Below are 19,018 nucleotides of genomic sequence, written 5' to 3'. Positions count from 1 at the left end.
ATGAGGCCTCTTCTACACAACTGTATAAAATCCACACTGAACTGGATTATATGTCAGTGTGAACTCAAGATCACCCAGTTCAAAGCAGATACTGTGAATTATATCTGCCTTGGCATTCTGGGCTATATAGCTGTGTGGAAGGGCCTTGAGTCTACAATGTCATATCATCGAGTTTGAATCAGATAATCTGTATTTCATCAGCAGTCTGGAAGAGGCTTAAGTGAGGCCTAACTCTGCCTGTCGCCATTGTGGCTGAGTGGGTTGCTAGGAGACGAAGGGGACGGAGCCTACCCTTCTGGCAGCCAGGGAGAAAATGGCTTTTCCACATCTTCTAATTTGGACTTTATTTTTCTAGGTTTTTTTGTTTGAAAGACATAGATTGGATGACTATGTCTTTTGTAGCCAAATTTGGTGTGATTGGGTTCAGTGGTTTTGTTGTTTACTCCATAGTAAAAACGCACATTACATTTTTATATATATAGATTATTATACTATGCATGTTCCTAGATTCTGAACAATCACAAAATGTGCCCGGGATTAACAATATTCACATCACATTTCCACCACATTTTGAGCGTTCTTTGTAAAATACTCGTCTTCCGAAACAGTCAAAACTAACAGCTATTAAACATTATGATAGGATGAACTTGAATAGGGGCTCTTCAAACATGCCATGCAAACATGCTCCAAAATCATCATGCCACCATTGGTGCATTCTCATTATATTCCCTGCTTCTGTTAAATGTAATCCGAACTGTCAAGTTGCCAAGAGAGGACATGGAATAGCATAGTTCAAGAGGGAATAAAATTAACAAAGATGGAATGAAATTAACATGCTGCTTAACAAACTGAAGACCTAACAAGTTGTATACTGTACCCAAGTACTAACTGTGTGCAGTAAAGCACATAATATTTACAGTAATTTCCAGGGTATGAAATAAACATGGCACACCTGTATGGAAGGTTAAGGAGAGAGGAAAAATCTGAGCTTTTTTGTGGGTTGTTTGTTTGGATGTGCTGTTTAAAGGCTTGCGTAAATGTTGGTAGTAGCGCTTGCAGAAATCTGCAACATCAGTACAACATTTGCTTCCTTGACAGAAGCTGTTTTTCTTGGTTATATAGAACATAAAGCACCTTGTGATCTCCAGAATCACTCCAATGATATATCTTCCAGAAAACAAGAAGCTCCAAGAAGTGTGATTAATCTTTAAAATAAGGTCACATGCCTTGTTTTCATTAAAAACAGCATTCATTTTAAACCAGAAGTGGATTTGGGGGAGGCCTCCACCCCAGATTTTATAAAGTGGCCCACCCAAGATCTGGAGCCTATTTCACACATTTCAGAGGGAAATCCAGATTGTGAATTAGGGTTCCAAAGAATATTCAGCAAAATGAAGAAGAGTCTCTTGAGATAGGAGTCATCTCTGAATGAATGTGAAAGGTTTAGCACTTCTGTCTTACTATTTATAAAAAGCTATTTTATAACAAATACATGTTTGCACAAAATATTTAATGAATAATTGCTTTGACATTTTTATTTAGCAATATGTGTCTGAATAAAATTTATTTGGTGAGTCAAGAGTAAGAAAGGGGTTGAAATTTTCAAATTTGCTGATATAAATATCTTATTCAAAGGGTTACTGTATAGCAAAGCAAACTTTGACAGCAATTTTAGAAAGTATTACTAAAACCAAATCCTTTACCATCTCAAAACAGCAAACCAGATTTTTTATAGTCTAGGTCACTAAAACCTCAATGCTTCATTTCGCAATTGATATTGTAAACTGAAGCATATCTTAGAAAATTGTTAAAATAAAAATCAATGCTTTGAAAGCGAACAATCTTGTACTATACTGCAAAAGAAATTGCAAGAAATTGCTGGCTACAGAAAGCGAACAGTCCCCCTGTCGAAGCAGTTCCACTGGCTGCCAGTCTGTTACTGGGAACAATTCATAGTGCTGGTTATGACTTTTAAAGTCCTAGATGTTTCAGGTCCAGGCTACCTGGCCAACTCCATCCCCTTGCACGAACCTGCTGGGGCCCTGAGATCTTCAGGAGGGGCCCTTCTCTTGGTCCCACCTCCATCTCAAGTTCGGTTGGTGGGAACGAGGGAGCGGGTCTTCTTGGTGACTGCCCCTTGACTCCGGAACTCCCTGCCCAGGGAAGCCAGAAGGAACGTCTCCCTGCTGTCCTTTTGATGGCAGGATAAAACATTTTTATTCAGGCAGGCTTTTAAAGATGGAAGTGCTATAGGACCGCGTCATATGGCCGCTGCCAGCTGGTGGCAGTGCTGGCATTCCTCTTAAGGGCAAGGCATGGAGCCTTCATCTCATCAGCCTGGCAATCACATGGAGGGAAGTGAGGAGCATGCCTTGTGTGTGTGGCTTCCCCCCATGGAGCTGGCAACGGGAGGCTGCAGTCACTACGCATGCTCCTCACTTCCCTTAATTTGATTGTCCTGCTGTCCGGCAAGACGAAGTGAGGCAAGGTGAGGGCTCCATTCCTCGCCCTTAAGAGGAGCGCTGCCCGCTGTCTGCCGTGTGAAGAGGTGGTAAGATCATCAAGGGCTGCTGTGATTTTGTGATGTGATTTGATATGCTTTTATGGCTTTAACCTGGATTGTTTTATTATTAATGTTGTTTAATACTGTTTTAATATTTGTATACTTGAATATTTTAAGTTTTATTGAAATGCTTTTAGTTGTGAGTCGCTTTGAGTCTCTGTATAGAGAGAAAAGGTGGTATATAAATAAACATAAATAAATAAGAGAGCTAATTTGCATGACAGTAGTCTTTTCTTTAAGACTTTCTTTTTTCTTACATTAATTATTGAATTTCCCTCCAAAATGGCTAAAAATATCCCTTGTATACTAATGCAGATGGTGTAGAATGGTGAGCAAGTATCAATTTACAGCTCACTGCGATATGAGAGTGCAGCAGTGAATACTTTCAAGTTGGTTAAGAGCTTCTTCAAGCACAGCAACTCCGTTGTATATACAAATGCATATCCCTGCTTGTTATTGCATATTATACATCTTTGTATCAGGGCTGTGGCTTATGGACTACAGATGGCTCTCAAGTCCATATTTTGGCTCAAAGATCTGCCTGGTCAAAAGAAGAGGATGCCCCAAGTGTCTTCTAGGTGGCATGGGTGGGGGGGGGGGGGTGTCACATAGAGAGCACTGGATTGTTTTAGGCACAGGGAAGCTTTTTTCTCCTAACAGAATGGGATTTCTGATTCTCTCCAGTTATTAAAAAGGGCATCTTTTGAGTGCATGATGGCCTGTGAGCTAAAACATGGAAGAAATTACTTATATAACACTTGCAACCTCATCAGATGAGCAAAATTGCCCATCCTATGGCATTTTGACTTCAGTTGAGGCACAGCTCCATGCCTTAACTTAAGTCAAACTGTTGCAGGAGGCATTGGCAGAAACGCGGAAGGCTTCCCGTGTTACTTAGGAAACAACAGGGGGAAGCTGGGTGGTGGCACTTTCTTCCATGGGATGAGGTGAGAGGAAAGGCAGGTGACGCAGGGCGTGGGACCCCCACACGACATGCTGTGCCCCACCAGATTCGCCACAATGCATGGTGAATCCCAGCCTCAATGTGATGAGGGATCTAGAGAATATTTGGTAGCAAATGTTGTTGTTTTCTTTGATCCTTGCTAGTTGAAGAAGTTTGCAGTAATTCGTTGAAGGGCTCTGCTTCAGATTTTATGTCCGTGGTAAATTTCTGTGTGCTGCTTTGGGTTTTCTTTAGGATCATAGATTACCTGAGGAAGGGTGGCTGAAACTGGGAAAAGCACCCGGGAAACCAGTTGTAATCTACCGCACAGTCTTCAGAACACATGACTGAACCTGTTCCTTTATAGACAGAATCTACTACTCCACAGTACTCACAGGACCTACAACTGTGCTTGATTTTTCAAAGTCTTGATTTTTCCTGGACACTATTGTAGTAGAATTTGGTGCAGTACAAGAGACGTCCATTGGGGTTGTAGACTACAATAAGACTATTTACGTTAAAATTTTATATGAATTCACATATCTGTATGTTGACTGTAATTTGTGATATATTAAGGTTGTCTCGCTATAAGTACCATTAGACATAGACGTTATTTACAACCAGATTCAACAAAGATACCATACCTATTGTTGTTTACTGGGAATACCAATCCCGGCAGCACTCAAAAAGAAGGCTATATACATGCATACAAAAAGAACAAAGAAACGTTTTCCTATGGTTTCAGAATTTCTGGAAATTTCACATTTTGATCTATCTTCCCCTTTTTAAATAGAGTAAATTAAATAGTGAAACACTTCCTTCCCATTGGTGACATTCACAATTTGCTCTCTTCAATGTGCCTAATGCCTTGCATTGTAAAGAAGGAGATGGTCACTCCTCAGGGTTTTTTTGTCTGATTGAAGGGGGGCAGAATGTGTGTGTCAAGGTAATATGTTCGTTAATATTCCCACATTTATAGTTTGGTGTGTTTGACCTGATTATCATTATCAGGTATTGCATTCAACTAGGTTTTCACTGCAGAGTTTAATCAGTTTGAAAGTGAGATGGTTGAATTTGCTGATGGTTGAATTTGTGATATTTTCTTACTTGTGCAGATTTTATCAATTTGTTACTCAATTAATTAACCACAGTGGTTAAGACTGTCATCCTATACCCACTCATCTGGACTAATCACTGCATTTAATGAAAACTGCTTCTAACTAGACATTTACACAGGATACTTCTCCAATTGGACAGTGACCCTTTTCTTGCTCATCTGTATTAAATTGATTGAAAAGCATCTTAATCGTCCAAAAAGGCAGTATGTGGCGCTGTGTCTCTGAATATTTTACAGGGTGAATCCCATTAGTAATTTGTTCCATCATTGGTTTTGTTTTCTAAAGATGATTTTCAATCCCCGTAAACAGGAACAGATGGGTGAAGTAGACAGTGAGGTTTTTCTACTTGTACCTTCTAAAAAAATACAATGCAGTTAGCAGTAGAGCTGACTGGCCTCTTCATATATATTAATCCTACAAGAACCATCTGCAAAGGCAAAGAAGCGGCTTGTTTTCTCTGCCAATCACTCATTTTGATTCCCTGGTGAGGCTTATAGAAAAGAAAGTCTTTTTTACCATTTGTAAGAGCTGAATTGTACACCAGCTCATTTAGGGCTGAAATGAAGCTTCTGAATAACTAACAGATGGGTCCTCCCTTTCCCTTGCTTCAAATGAATATCTGCAGCCAAGAAGTGAAAGATTTTCTAACTGAATTATTCCATTCAATAACATAATAATACCCTTTCTAGATCTCCCTCTGGAAAAGGTGCCTTCCTCAGTGAGAATGTAACATGCTTATCTGAAGAGATGGGGAAATCAGCTGGAATGGGGTCGCTTATCAGAAATTCATTGTGGATGAAAATGTGCACACATGAGATGCACACAGACGGTGCCAAGATGGCTATGGAAGCTGAGGGTGTTATCTTTATTAGCAGTGATCAAATCCTTTGGGAAAAGCCTTTTTCAGCTCACACAGTACAGCTAACAGAATTTCGGGCATTTTTTATTTCTGATTTTGGCATGTTGTTATGCCATGAAATATTTATAAAGCTGTGACAAAATGGTATACAAGTACACTTTGGTGCAAAATAGCTGTTATGTTGTCAAGTTTCTATATATGAGCCAAATCAGTTCCTACTTAAAGGAGCTCCCAGACATCAATGAAATAACAGAAACACCCAATCACTGTTGGTCAATTTTAAGCTATGAGTTCTTCCAGAATTCAAGTAATATGATCTTGCTGGGTGGAAATGGATTCAGAATGGTGTTGTGGTTTCCAATGTTAGACTAGGGTTCTGAAGACCAGGGGTCAAATCAGTGCCAGAGTTAGACAAATGTGACCCTGCGCTAGTTACCCTTTCCCCCCAAAAATAAGACATCCCCTTAAAATAAGACCTAGTAGAGGTTTTGCTGAATTGCTAAATATAAGGCCTCCCCCAAAAGTAAGACCTAGTAAAGTTTGTGTTTGGAAGCATGCCCGCCGAACAGAACACCAGAGCATGCAGGATTGGTAAATGTATGTACCATAGATTATTGTACATGGAAATAATGGTAGTAACAAGAAATTCTTGATAGGATTCACAAATTTTGTCTGGTTATGCTGGTTTGTGATGACAACTACTGTTCATTTTGTTGTTCAACAATAAATGTGAATTCTTCTTCATGGAAAAATAAGACATCCCCTGAAAAAGACCTAGTGCATCTTTGGGAGCAAAAATTAATATAAGACACTATCTTATTTTCAGGGAAACACGGTAAGTTATAAGGCCCCTTTCTTGGGCCCTGAAAAAGTTAGACCCAGTAGACCTATACTACCTGCTTTGTAGCAAACTCCCACAGACTATCAAGTCTATCAATATGTCTGGAAAGGCTCAAAAACAGGAACATCTTCAAATTTAGAATTACACCACATAAGCAAAATCCATTGTAAAAAAGATTTTGTCAGGAAGATGCTTACCCCCCCTCCCCCGACCATTGAGGTCCTGTGCTAAGTACAATGGTAAATCTGGCACTGGCTCAAATGTCTATTCAACCATGGAATCCCACAGGGTGATCTTGAGCAAATTAACTCTCCTAACCTTCAAGGAAGGTAATGACAAACCATTTTGAATATATCTTGCCAAGAAAATCCTATGATAAGTCCACCATAAGTTGGAGTTGACTCGACATGTAACAAAACTTCAAGCTAGAGGCAATTTCCTCTCTCCCTTGCCCAAACTGTTAGTATATGTGAAAGATGTTTCATCAAAATAGAAATTCAAGAAGGAAAAGGGTCTGGTCAAAATGTTATTGTCATGACAGAAGGTTTTGCAGCACAGAAGAGTTGATGGAAACAGGGCCGGCCGGAGATATTTTTTGATGTAAAGCGGGGGTGCTGAAAAGCGCCCCCGCCACCGGCGCCCTGGCCCCGCCCAGCGTGCCCTGGCCCCGCCTCCCACGCTGCGTGGGAGGCGGGGCCAGGGCGAATAGTGAGGGGGCGGGGCCAGAGTTGGCCCCGCCCCCCGTGCCCTGGCCCCGCCTCCCACGCAGCGTGGGAGGCGGGGCCAGGGCACGCTGGGCGGGGGGGCGGGGCCAGAGTTGGCCCCGCCTCCCACGCTACCCCCGCTCGCCCGTCTGGCCTTTTGTAGCAGGCCAGACTCAGCGGAGGTTTCTCCAGGCCGCGATTGCGGCCTGGAGGAACCTCCGCTGAGTCTGGCCTGCTACAAAAGGCCAGACGGGCGAGCGGGGGTAACGTGGGAGGCGGGGCCAGCTCTGACGCCGCTCCCCCCCCCCGCCCAGCGTAGCTTGGCCCTGCCTCCCACGCAACGTGGGAGGCGGGGCCAGGGCACGCTGGGTGGGGGGGCGGCGTCAGAGCTGGCCCCGCCTCCCACGTTACCCCCGCTCGCCCGTCTGGCCTTGTGTAGCAGGCCAGACTCAGCGGAGGTTCCTCCAGGCCGCAATCGCGGCCTGGAGAAACCTCCGCTGAGTCTGGCCTGCTACAAAAGGCCAGACGGGCGAGCGGGAGTAGCGTGGGAGGCGGGGCCAGCTCTGACGCCGCTCCCCCCCCCCCGCCCAGCGTGCCTTGGCCCCGCCTCCCACGCTGCGTGGGAGGCAGGGCCAAGGCACGCTGGGCGGGGGGGGGGAGCGGCGTCAGAGCTGGCCCCGCCTCCCACGCTACTCCCGCTCGCCCGTCTGGCCTTTTCTAGCAGGCCAGACGGGCCAGGGCGCACTGGGCGGGAGGCGGGGCACCGTCAGGGCGGTGCCCCGCCTCCCGCCCAGCCTGACGGCGCCCCCCCGGGCCTGCGCCCGAGGCGGCGGCGTCAGCTGCCGCATGAGTGGGGCCGGCCCTGGATGGAAAGCAGAGTAAGGCCTGGATCTTATTGGTAATCCCTATGAAGATGGACCTAGTGAACTGATGGAATTTAACTAAGGACCTCATCACATTAAATGCCCTAATGCAGGCGACAGCAGGCACCGAGCAAATACATGGGGCACCAGGGGAATCCATCAACCCATGACCTGCATAGCCCACAGCACCGTCAATCCCATCACAAGGGGGAAAGCATCGCTGTCCAGTTTTCCCCTGTGTTGTTCCCATTGCTGGAAATGAGAACATGGGAAGCCTCCTGTGTTTTCCTTGATCTGTTGTAGAACGCTTCTAACAAATGTGTTGTCGAAGGCTTTCATGGCCGGGATCACAGGGTTGTTGTATGTCTTTCGGGCTGTGTGGCCATGTTCCAGAAGCATTCTCTCCTGACGTTTCGCCCACATCTATGGCAGGCATCCTCAGAGGTTGTGAGGTATGGATAAACAGTTTATCCATACCTCACAACCTCTGAGGATGCCTGCCATAGATGTGGGCGAAACGTCAGGAGAGAATGCTTCTGGAACATGGCCACACAGCCCGAAAGACATACAACAACCCTGCTTCTAACAAAGTTCAAGGACAGATCCCTGCCGGAGGTGGCTGTGCGTCATTTAATGGGATCTGGCAGCCTCCATCCCTGAACTGTGTTGGAAGCATCCTACAACAAGTAAAAAGCCTGTGTGGTGAAGTGTTAGTGTTGTTTTATGATTAAATAATTAATTTGATGAGACTACTTTAATAATAATAATAATAACAACTTTATTTTTATACCCCGCCCCATCTCCCCGAAGGGAGGTGACTACCAGCTAGCTTTGAATACCTTATTGCTTTAATGCCTTATTTCCTTCATGGTAATTGTTTCCACCACGTTTTTCTTCAGTCATTACTATGCCATCATAGTTACACTAACATAGTGGCCCAACAGATCCCATTTTCCTTCCTTAGATTGTTCCCAGGGGCTGTGACTGCAGTTTGGCTTGATAGAAAGAAATGGATGTAAAACCAATATTATTTGGAAAGGATGAGAGACAGAGTGTAGGAATGGAAATGATCAGTACAACTTATGCAGGATGTACTTTGAAAAATATCCACACAACTGACTCATTTATAACACAGAAGATTCTGTAGCTATTCCATTGTGTTTCTTAAAAGGTTAGATTTAGAGGTGGAGGAAAGAACTTGGATATGGAAAGAGAAGAAAGGGATGTTATGTTCATGACATCAGTTCTGTGTAGTGATTAAAGTAGCACAGTGGGTCTTGAGAGCTCCAGATGGATGAATATCACTAGTTATCTACTCAACATTAGAAAGATATTGTGAGAACCTAGAAGAGAGGAATGGGAAGGGGGGGGGGGGGTGCCACCTTGAACTCATCAGAGGAAAAGGGTAAAAAGGTAAAGGTTTTTCCCTGACATTAAGTTTAGTAGTGTCCGACTCTGGGGGTTGGTGCTCATCTCTATTTCTAAGCCGAAGAGCCGGCATTGTTCATAGACACCTCAAGTCATGACTGCATGGAGAGCCGTTACCTTTCCGCCAAAGTGGTACCTATTGATCTACTCACATTTGCATGTTTTCAAACCGCTAGGTTGGCAGAAGCTGAGGCTAACAGCGGGAGCTCACTCCGCTCTTTGGATTTGAACCATTGACCTTTCGGTCAACAAGTTCAGGAGCTCACTGGTTTAACCCACTGCGCCACCGGGGGCTCCAGGAAAAGGGTATACTGTAAAGGTAAATAATAAAAACTCAGCTCATCATTTGGATAGCTGTCTGGTTTCCTTAAGCACTGAGAAAGCTGTATGTTTTGGAAAATATGATCGATAGTAGTGTAACTCATAAGGAGAGTGATTACTAATTGGTAACAAAAGGTGAGCAACAAGCACGGTATTGCTGAAAAACAAATCGGGCCTACTCTTCTTTTAAAAAACCTGTGAGGTGGTTACTCATGAAAACAGTTTAATAATATCTCATGGTGAGAGGCTCTGTAATGTGTTCTTCAAACATGGAAATACAGAAAGAATTATAGACTACAATAGGGAGGATGAACAAAGGTTTGACCCTCCTTTAACTTCCATGGCCCAATGCTATGGAATCCTGTGATTTGTAATTTGGTGAGGCACCAGAACTCCTTGGCAGAAAAGGCTAAAGACCTTGTAAAACTACAACTCCCATGTTTGCATAGCATTGAGCCATGGCAGTTAAAATGATGTCAAACTGCATTAATTCTACAGTGTAAATGACACAGAAAGAAAGAGGTGGTGGTTAAAACGTAATAAACTGGAAATGACAAAAATACGTGCTATGCCTAAACCCAGAGAGACATACAAATTAGCAACTACTAAACGTAAGCATGTATAAAAGACATGTTGACTTGTTATTCCAAAAAAAAAAAAAAAGTGTCATCCAGCATCACTGCAGCTTAAGGGTGTTGTGAACACTTCACAACACTTTGAGAGGGAGGCTGTTAACTTGCCTGAGTTGAAGTGCCTATAGATAATGCCATCTCTTCTGCCCTAACTACACTTTTGAAATGCAATTACAAAGAAAAGATAAGCTGTTACTATCATTACTGGTTAGCGTGGAACTTACTGTAAAATAGATTTCCAATATTTAAGACATCTGTGTCACTTTTACTCTACTTCTAATGGCTGTTCTAATGTACGCATGTGAAAAACAGGTTATAGTATTGTAGGTTCAAACGCATAGTTGAAAATGGAAGAAACAAGAACTTGAAGCAAGTAATTAAGATGGTTTTGCCCATCACTAGAACCTTCTTCTTGTAAAGACAGAAGAATGCTACAATAGATGCACTTACCAAGTTTAACCAGCCTTCCTTGGACAGATAAATTATACAATATAATTGTATATCAGGACCGTGGTATACCTACATAGTTCTTTACCAGCAATCTTCTTAAAATAAGACAAACTGCAAGAAGGCGTTCTGGGAATTATAGTCTCTGATTGTGTCAATTCTCAGCCAATCAGAGTATGGACACAACCAGGCTTTTTATTGGCTGAGAAACACACACAGAGAGAAACTTCAACTCCCACCATGCTCCGAAAGGAACTCAGAGACTTTTCAATGCCCACCCCGTGGAAGTGCTGTTGGGAAAGCGAGTTCCCAGCAGGACCTTCTCTGGAGGAGGAGCCTAGGAAACTTCCCAAAAAGAAATGAATGGATGCTGCTGCTGCAGGGGGAAAGGAAAAAAAAAGAGAAAAAGACACTGCAATAATCCCATCTTCTCCAGGATCCCTGCAGAAAAACCCTGCCTCAGATATATTGCAGACTTAACCCCATCCTCTCTAGTAACCGATAAAATCCGGCTACCTAATTCCATTTTGGTCAGCTTTTCAGTTCCCTCCTCCACATTCTGTGTTCAGAAGTTATAGAAACAAATATTACAAATCATTTTTATTTCAACTGATTCAGGCTCAAGCCTACTAGAGAAAATCCTGAATAAGAAAATGCACAACCCACAGCTTCTGTTCTGGTTGAAAAGACTAGATTTGGTTAAGAAAGTGAAGGGAGGGGGTCTGTCACTTCTCTCTTTCATCCTTTGTTCTGCTTGCTGGTTTTCCTCACACCTTTGTCCATGCTACTTGCTTCTCTGTAGGTTTATTACAAAAAGTTTTTCTACAACATCTGGCCAACTCCTTGGATTAAGCCTTTTCTTCAATATGCTATACCCAGAAACATCTTTGTCATATAGGAAATTCCATTTCTAAAGCCACAGTAAAGTCCCTCTCCCTCCTCAAAGTTATGCTCTTTTCAACACACAGATAGTCAAATGTGATCCAGCCGTGCCAGCTGGAATAAGCAAAATTAATGCCATCTTTCATGTCAGCAAAAACAGGTGCCATAGGTAAAAACTGTCGTCTTAGTTTTCATGGTAAGGCTAAAGATGAAACAGAGATTGTAAACCTTTGAATAAAAACTAGGGAGGGATGGGAGAAAAATATGCCAGAAATGAAGAGTAATTATCACCACCTATGGCGCTCAAAAAAGTTAACGCAATGAAATCCCTTGTGGGCAGAGTTGCCATGAGTTTGATCCATGTTGTCACATCTAATCAGGAAATCAAGGCTTCTTGACACCTCTTGTGACTCTACACTAAACATATGGTAGTGTTCCATTTTGCTTTCTCCATTTAAATAAGGCTGAAAGTGTTTAAAGTGAACCATGGCTTCTTCATTAAATGTGTCTAATCAGTTTGAAAATGATAATGACCCCAGTTCAGTTAATGCCGAACGGATCTTGAGGTTCACGCAAGTGTTTCTTAGCAACAGTCTTTATGTGACATCACTGTGTATTCACTTATTGTCCAGAATCTCTAATACCCAATAAGGTGGTCAAGAGAACAATTTTGCTAGCAGAGTACAAGAACTGTAGGACATGTTTGATTCTGTATGTCATTTTAGTTAATTTCTTGCACTACTTTGTTAGTAGGTCATTAGGCACATTAAAGAAAAAGGAAAATGTAACTGATCACTCAAGGGAGTAGTCCTGAAACTGGTCTTATTTTAAATGGGTATGTTTGTTTTTTAATAGTTATTATGTTTATGTTTTAATTACAGTAGTGTTGTATGTTTCTATGTGGTATTGAATGCTTACCTATGCTGTAAACTGCCCTGATTCCCTTACGGGGAGATAGAGCAGTATATAAATAAAGTTTTGTTGTTGTTGTTGTTGTTGTTGTTGGTCGCAACCGTAGCTGCCGCAATGCTTCACTCAGAGCAATATGCTTATGGCTTACCATTTGCTTGCATTCATTTTATAAGAATGAGATTAAATGATTAGATCATAACAAACCTAATAATTCAGGAACATTTTAAAAAGTCATTTCAGTAACAACAAAAAGATAATCACCTCAAGTTTTCTGGGCTGTAATTTTTTCCTTATGCAGTTCTGAATAAAACCGTGAGTATGGGAGTTAAAAGGAAAATGTATATGTATAAATACAGTGTTAGAGCTAAGAAGTATACAGTTATCATAGGAGAATCAGGAATCATAGCCAAGAAATGACAATGAAGGTACAGTTAGATAATTTTAGATCCTTGACCAGAGCTCTGTGTTACTTTTGGAGGGCGGCAATTCAAAAGATATTAAATATTAAACTAAACAACACTGCCCTGCCCCATGTCTAAAAAAACAAGCAGATTCTTTGCAGAAAAAAAAGAAAATAAATAGACACTAATAAGTAGGATTTGGCTAGCGGAGTAAGAGGTTGACGTAATCTTAGAAAGACAAATATGAATATATATAAACACACTAAAGTCATAGTAAAGATAAAGGTTTTTCCTGACATTGTCTAGTCATGTCCGATTCTGGGGTTGGTGCTCATCTCCATTTCTAGAGCCAGCGTTGTCCGTAGACAAGGTCATGTGGCCAGCATGACTGTATGAAACATTGTTACCTTTCCACTGGAACAGTACCTATTGATCTACTCACATTTGCATGTTTTTGAACTGCTAGGTTGGCAGAAGCTGGGGTTAACAGCAGGAAATCACCCTACTCCCTGGATTTGAACTGCCGACCTTTCGGTCATCAAGTTCAGCAGCTCAATGGTTTAACCCACTGTGTAACCGGGGGCTCCAACTTATTTTTTCTATATTTATTTTTATTTTTATCCCCTATTCTTTTTATTTTTCTTTATTTTCTTTCTTTTTTTAAATATATGTAATTTCTGCTGTTATGTAAGTTGCCGTACATCTTTCCATCTTGACACCACTTAATGGCAAAATCCTTATTATTTCCTGAGTACAAAAGACATAGCACTTGTGCAAAAGAGTGTGTGTGAAAGAGAGTTTTAGCAAAGTAGAAATGGACATCAAGCAATATTCTTGATTACCTCTTCAAATCAAGGCTCAGCCAATTCATGTTATTTTAAAAATTTTTGCCTCTGGTCTGCATATCTGGTTGCACGAGGCTACCCACTCTATGGCAGTCTTATGAAGAAGTGTGACATGCAGTTCCATGAAATGTTTCTTTACTATCAGCCATGGGGAAAATGTAACTCCCACAGTTTGTTTAATCAAATTTGAAGCTCAGAAATAGCCGGAAAACAAGCTTGAAGAGAGGCTGCCATATTCTCTCTGGCAATTCACAGAATATTTGGAAATAGCTCCATTGTTATTTCTTGGAACAGCAACTAAGCCAGAGCACAGGATGGATGCCTGAGCCATGAGATAAAAAGCCTGATCCAATAACATCAATATATATAAGGTGTGGAAAGACCTGCATTTATTTGTACTGCAATTGACATGATCGTATACTCGAGACTGTGCCAGAAAGGGATCAGTTGTTTTTAAGCACACGGTATAATAATCTGCTTAAGAATGTTTATCTTCCTCACTTGCGAGGAGACAGAGTAGTTAATTAGCAGTGTATGACCCATGGAAAAAACAACTGGAAAGTGCAAGCCGACATAGTCAGTCTTCCATTTCAATTATGGCAAGACAGCAAATTATCTTAGTACCAGCTACCCAGGGATTTCATATTCTTCATTATTTCTATGTATATTCAGCAGCCAGCTATTTGCATAGCTTTTGTTCACTTTGTGCATCCACAGTAAAGTTAGCAAAAAAATATGTAAAAAGACACAAAGGAAGGGCATTGCCTGGACACTAAAGATCAGTGATGAAAGCTCAGAAATATCAGAATAAATAATCTGGGAAAACTATGTACATCTTTATTGTCTATTGCGGGTGTGGACAACATTTGGTTCAGAGATTCCATGAAATCTTTGTGTCTTGTTTTGCAACCCAAACATCACTTCATGATATTGAACCACAATTTCTACATCCACACCACCAAAATCACACCCTGTTTCCCTTTGCTTTGTATTGCCACCAAAAAGTGTAAAAAGCCACTCTGCTCTGTTGTGCTGTAAGGCTCTGTTGATATAACTAGTCACTGTAGCAGCATTCTGCACCTCAGAGAACCAACATAGTTGTTACCAAATTTTTCCCTGACAATTATAGTCATGGCAAAGCTCATGATGCATTTCATGTTGTCTAGTTTAGCCACCAAAACCTGAAAGACTGCCCACTTCTGATCTATTTTGGTGTTAAATGTTAGTTCATAACTTTCTTTACAGCATTATCAAATTAGACCAAAGCAGAAAAAAACCATGGTCCTTGGAGTACTTGAAAGGCTAACAAATGTATTAGAATATTCTTTCATCTCATATATGGGCTAAAGGCCATCAAAGCTCATGCATAAATACATTTTATTCTTAAAGGTATGAAATTAAAGTGTTGCAAGCCTCTATTACTTTCATTAAAATACGTAGTTGTTGGAAATAGCAACCTCCCAAGCATTTCACTGTTCATTTGTTAACATATATATATGTTAATCTGTATTCTATGTGTATGTTGATTTGCCAGTTTGACTGTACCTCTTTGGTACAGTCAAACAGGGGATATAGACATGTGATTGTACTGAGCATGTTCAGACTGAGGACTCCATTTTCACATTCAGTGTCTGCTTTAGTCCTCTGTGAAAGCGGATGCGAGCCTGCTTTACACCTCAGTGGAGGTGGATGCATGTTGCTGTTTGGATTTCAGTACAGAAATATGACTTATGGACTTCTATATCTAAAGACTATGGACTATTGATTAAAAATAATACTCTGTGTATTCAGCACACAGAGAACTATATCCTATCTATAACTGAATTTTAATAAGAAATGTTCCTGTACAGTGAATTAATACAAGATGTTCTAACAAGATCATGCTTTTCTTGACTAGTGGTTTTCAAAAGGTAGTCTCCACATGTTCATGGAGATTCGCATTTGCCAAATGGATACGACATAATTTTCCCTTTTCAATAAGGTTATGATTGCCATTTATTTCCAAAGGAATATGTGCCCAGAGATTGGGTGCAGTTATTTCCAATAGTATTGGTGATGGTGAACTAAAAATACCCTTAGTAAACACTGTAACATTAATGCAGTTTGATGCCAGTTTAACTTCCATTGCGTTTGGGGGTTGTAGTTTGAGGAGGCACCAATACCCTTCGGTGGAGAAGATGAAAATCTTATAGAACTACAGCTCCTGCGATTCCATGATACTGAGCTACAGCTCATCTTGCACACATTTATTTAGACTGAAATCCTTCACACATATGTGCTGGACAATTTAGGGATGTTGTAGTCTCCCAAAAGTGACTTTTCCAAGTTCCATATAAGAGAACCCAGGGTGCATAGCCCAGTGGTCCTTACTTCTGCTTCTATAAACCAGGAAAGCTGGTGCTTTATGTAAGTGACACTCCTTTTATTTCAGCATTTGCTCGGTCAAATACTTCAAATAATGTTGATCTTCACTCCTAGCCAGGTTTGTGAAAAGAATAAAGGAGAACTTCTCCACTTAGCCTTTTGTGTTTCAAAAGGCACCTACCTTGTCACCTGCTCATAACTATCTTCCTTTCCTTTAAATCCCACTGGCTTCTGTCTAATCCCCAGTCCACAAGAGACAGTCATGACACCTGTGCCTGGATATTTTCCTTCCTTCCTTACAGTAGAGTCTCACTTACCCAACACCCACTTATCCAATGTTCTGGATTATCCAATGCATTTTTGTAGTCAATGTTTTCAATGCATTGTGATATTTTGGTGCTAAATTCATAAATACAGTAATTACTACATAGCATGAATGTGTATTGAACTACTTTTTCTGTCAAATTTGTTGTATAACATGATGTTTTGGTGCTTAATTTGTAAAATCATAACCTATTTTGATGTTTAATAGGCTTTTTCTTAATTTCTCATTATCCAACATATTCGCATATCCAACATTCTGCCGGCCCGTTTATGTTGGATAAGTGAGACTCTACTGTATTTAGTTTTGTCTCCTCCTTAACATGGGTTGAGATACTGACATAACCCTCTTTAGACTATATTAAGATAAATGCTTTTTTCTAATGTCATTTATGACCAGGCACCTTCCATAACACCTGTTCAAATTTTTGGCAAATATTATCTATTTGGAAATCGGGGCTATGATCTAGATGCATCAGTAAGGGAGGAGAATTTTCCTTTTCTGCCATTCCCCCAATGGAAATTATTACCCTATTCGGTTAATTGTATACGCTCACACTTGGCCTTTTGACTAAAACCAAGTGTAATATCTGTTCTTATCAGTTTAATATCTTATACGCCCTCTATTTGAGAACAGTTGAAGTAGACATGGGAACAGACTTGGAGAAAGAGTTAACTTTTCTGATGCAGTGCCATGAAGCTGCACTGGATTACATTTTGCTTTCTGACTGCCAAGCTGTAAACAACCAGGATATTCAATCAAAGATAGCTGAAGACTTCTTTTGTTTCGTATCAATATGACATTGGTTTGTATTGAAGGACACATATCGAAGGGCCCTGGGTGCAGAGGAGTTGAAAGAGGAAGGAAGATGGCAAACTACAGCCAATTTCATTCTATTTTCTCTTCTTCATGGGTATATTGAAATAGGATTAGATAGGATTGTCTCTGAATGGGGAGAGCAAAGCTGACTTTTTAAAAGCCAAATTAAAGGGGAGAGAATTAAAAGAATGATGAGAAGTGAAAGAGTTAGATGTGTCTTTCTATTTGCATAAATCGCTTTAGTCCTAATGAGAAAACCAACCAATTGTAGCTTAATAGTTGCACACCTCAGTTTATCGTTTTGATTTTCCTCCCAGGAGTACAGTAGGTTTTGTTTCCTAGAAGCCAGCCTATTTCAAGTACCTATACTCTGGTTCATAATGGGTTTACTGAATGGGGAGAACCTATTGTCTGTGTATACATAAATACATCACACCACAATGGCGTGTATGGGAAATGTACTGCATAGCAGGAATTTCCAGTGAATGAACAAGACTCTATAACTTTTTAAAGCATTTTGATGTATATTTTTTCAATCATCTACACATAGCATTGAAGCTTGGATTGTGAGTATATGTTTCTGTGTGTTTTACATTGGTCCAATAAGACTGAACAATTTGGAAAGGTGAGTTTGGGGAGAAAAACCAAAAGGGAAAGAGAGAGGTTTATTGCTAGTGTTGTGCATTAGAACTCTTTTAGCTTTTCCAGCTATTTCGTTTAATGGGTTTTGGAGGTTCTGACTTTGCTTCTGCTTAGTGAGAGGAATAAATTAACATGACATGCTTCAATTCCACTATGTCTTGTTAATCCTTTCAAAACGTTAATATTAATAGAATCATAATCCTCAACTTATCTATTCTGGGGTGACCTTCCTACACCTATTCTACAACCACGGGCTTAGCGCTCATGCCATTTGGCCGCCACAATGCCTACTTGATATCTTTCTCATGTTCGGAACTGTCCAGTGATATGATTATGTTCTCAACTATCTGTTACATTTTGGTTTCCATCTTGGAAAAATCATAGGACCTTTCTAAGGAGATTAATTCTGTTGGACCTTTCACACATACCTTTTCATCACTTGTTGTTGTTGTTGTTGCTGCTGCTGCTGCTGCTGCTGTTGTTGTGTGTCTTCAAGCCATTCCCAATTTATGTTAACCCTAGCATGAACCTTGGGCATTTTAGAGGGTTTGTAGGGTGGAATGAAGGAGTGAGGACTTGAGAGAGTCAGTCAATCAGGTTTTGGAATTAATAATTGGTATATAAGAGTATACAGGAGCCACTGGTGGCGCAGTGGGTTGAACCACTAAACTGCTGAACTTGCTGACCGAAAGGTCAGTGGTTCAAATCCAGGGAATGGGGTGAGCTCCTGCTATTAGCCCCAGCTTCTACCAACCCAGCAGTTCATAAACATGCAAATTTGAATAGATCAGTAAGTACCGCTCCAGCGGGAAGGTAACAGCGCTCCATACAGTCATGCTGGCCACATGATCTTGGAGATGCCTAGAGGCAATACTGGCTCTTCGGCTTAGAAATGGAGATGAGCACCAACCCCCAGAGTCGGACATGACTAGACTTAATGTCAGGAGAAAACCTAACCTTTTTATATGAGTTAGCTAGGACAAGAGTGTGAGAGTAAAATATATTAATTTATTAGCCTGTTTTCTTGTGTTAAATTTCTGTTATTCAAGTATTGTTTTTGTATTATGTACCTTTAACCTCTGGGAATTTTAGACACATTAAAAATAGGGTTC

At 41.0% G+C, this 19,018-nt stretch overlaps 1 pseudogene; it reads left to right on the top strand.

Moving 5' to 3' along the window:
* The first annotated feature begins 16,996 nt into the window (after window positions 1-16,996).
* LOC134299798 (U2 spliceosomal RNA) lies at window positions 16,997-17,125 on the top strand (annotated as a pseudogene).
* Window positions 17,126-19,018: the final 1,893 nt, after the last annotated feature.

This window comes from Anolis carolinensis, chromosome 5, assembly GCF_035594765.1.
Source record: "Anolis carolinensis isolate JA03-04 chromosome 5, rAnoCar3.1.pri, whole genome shotgun sequence".
NCBI lineage: Eukaryota > Metazoa > Chordata > Lepidosauria > Squamata > Dactyloidae > Anolis > Anolis carolinensis.
The sequence above is the reverse complement of the archived record's forward strand: the minus strand, read 5'-3'. Positions and strand labels throughout refer to the sequence as shown.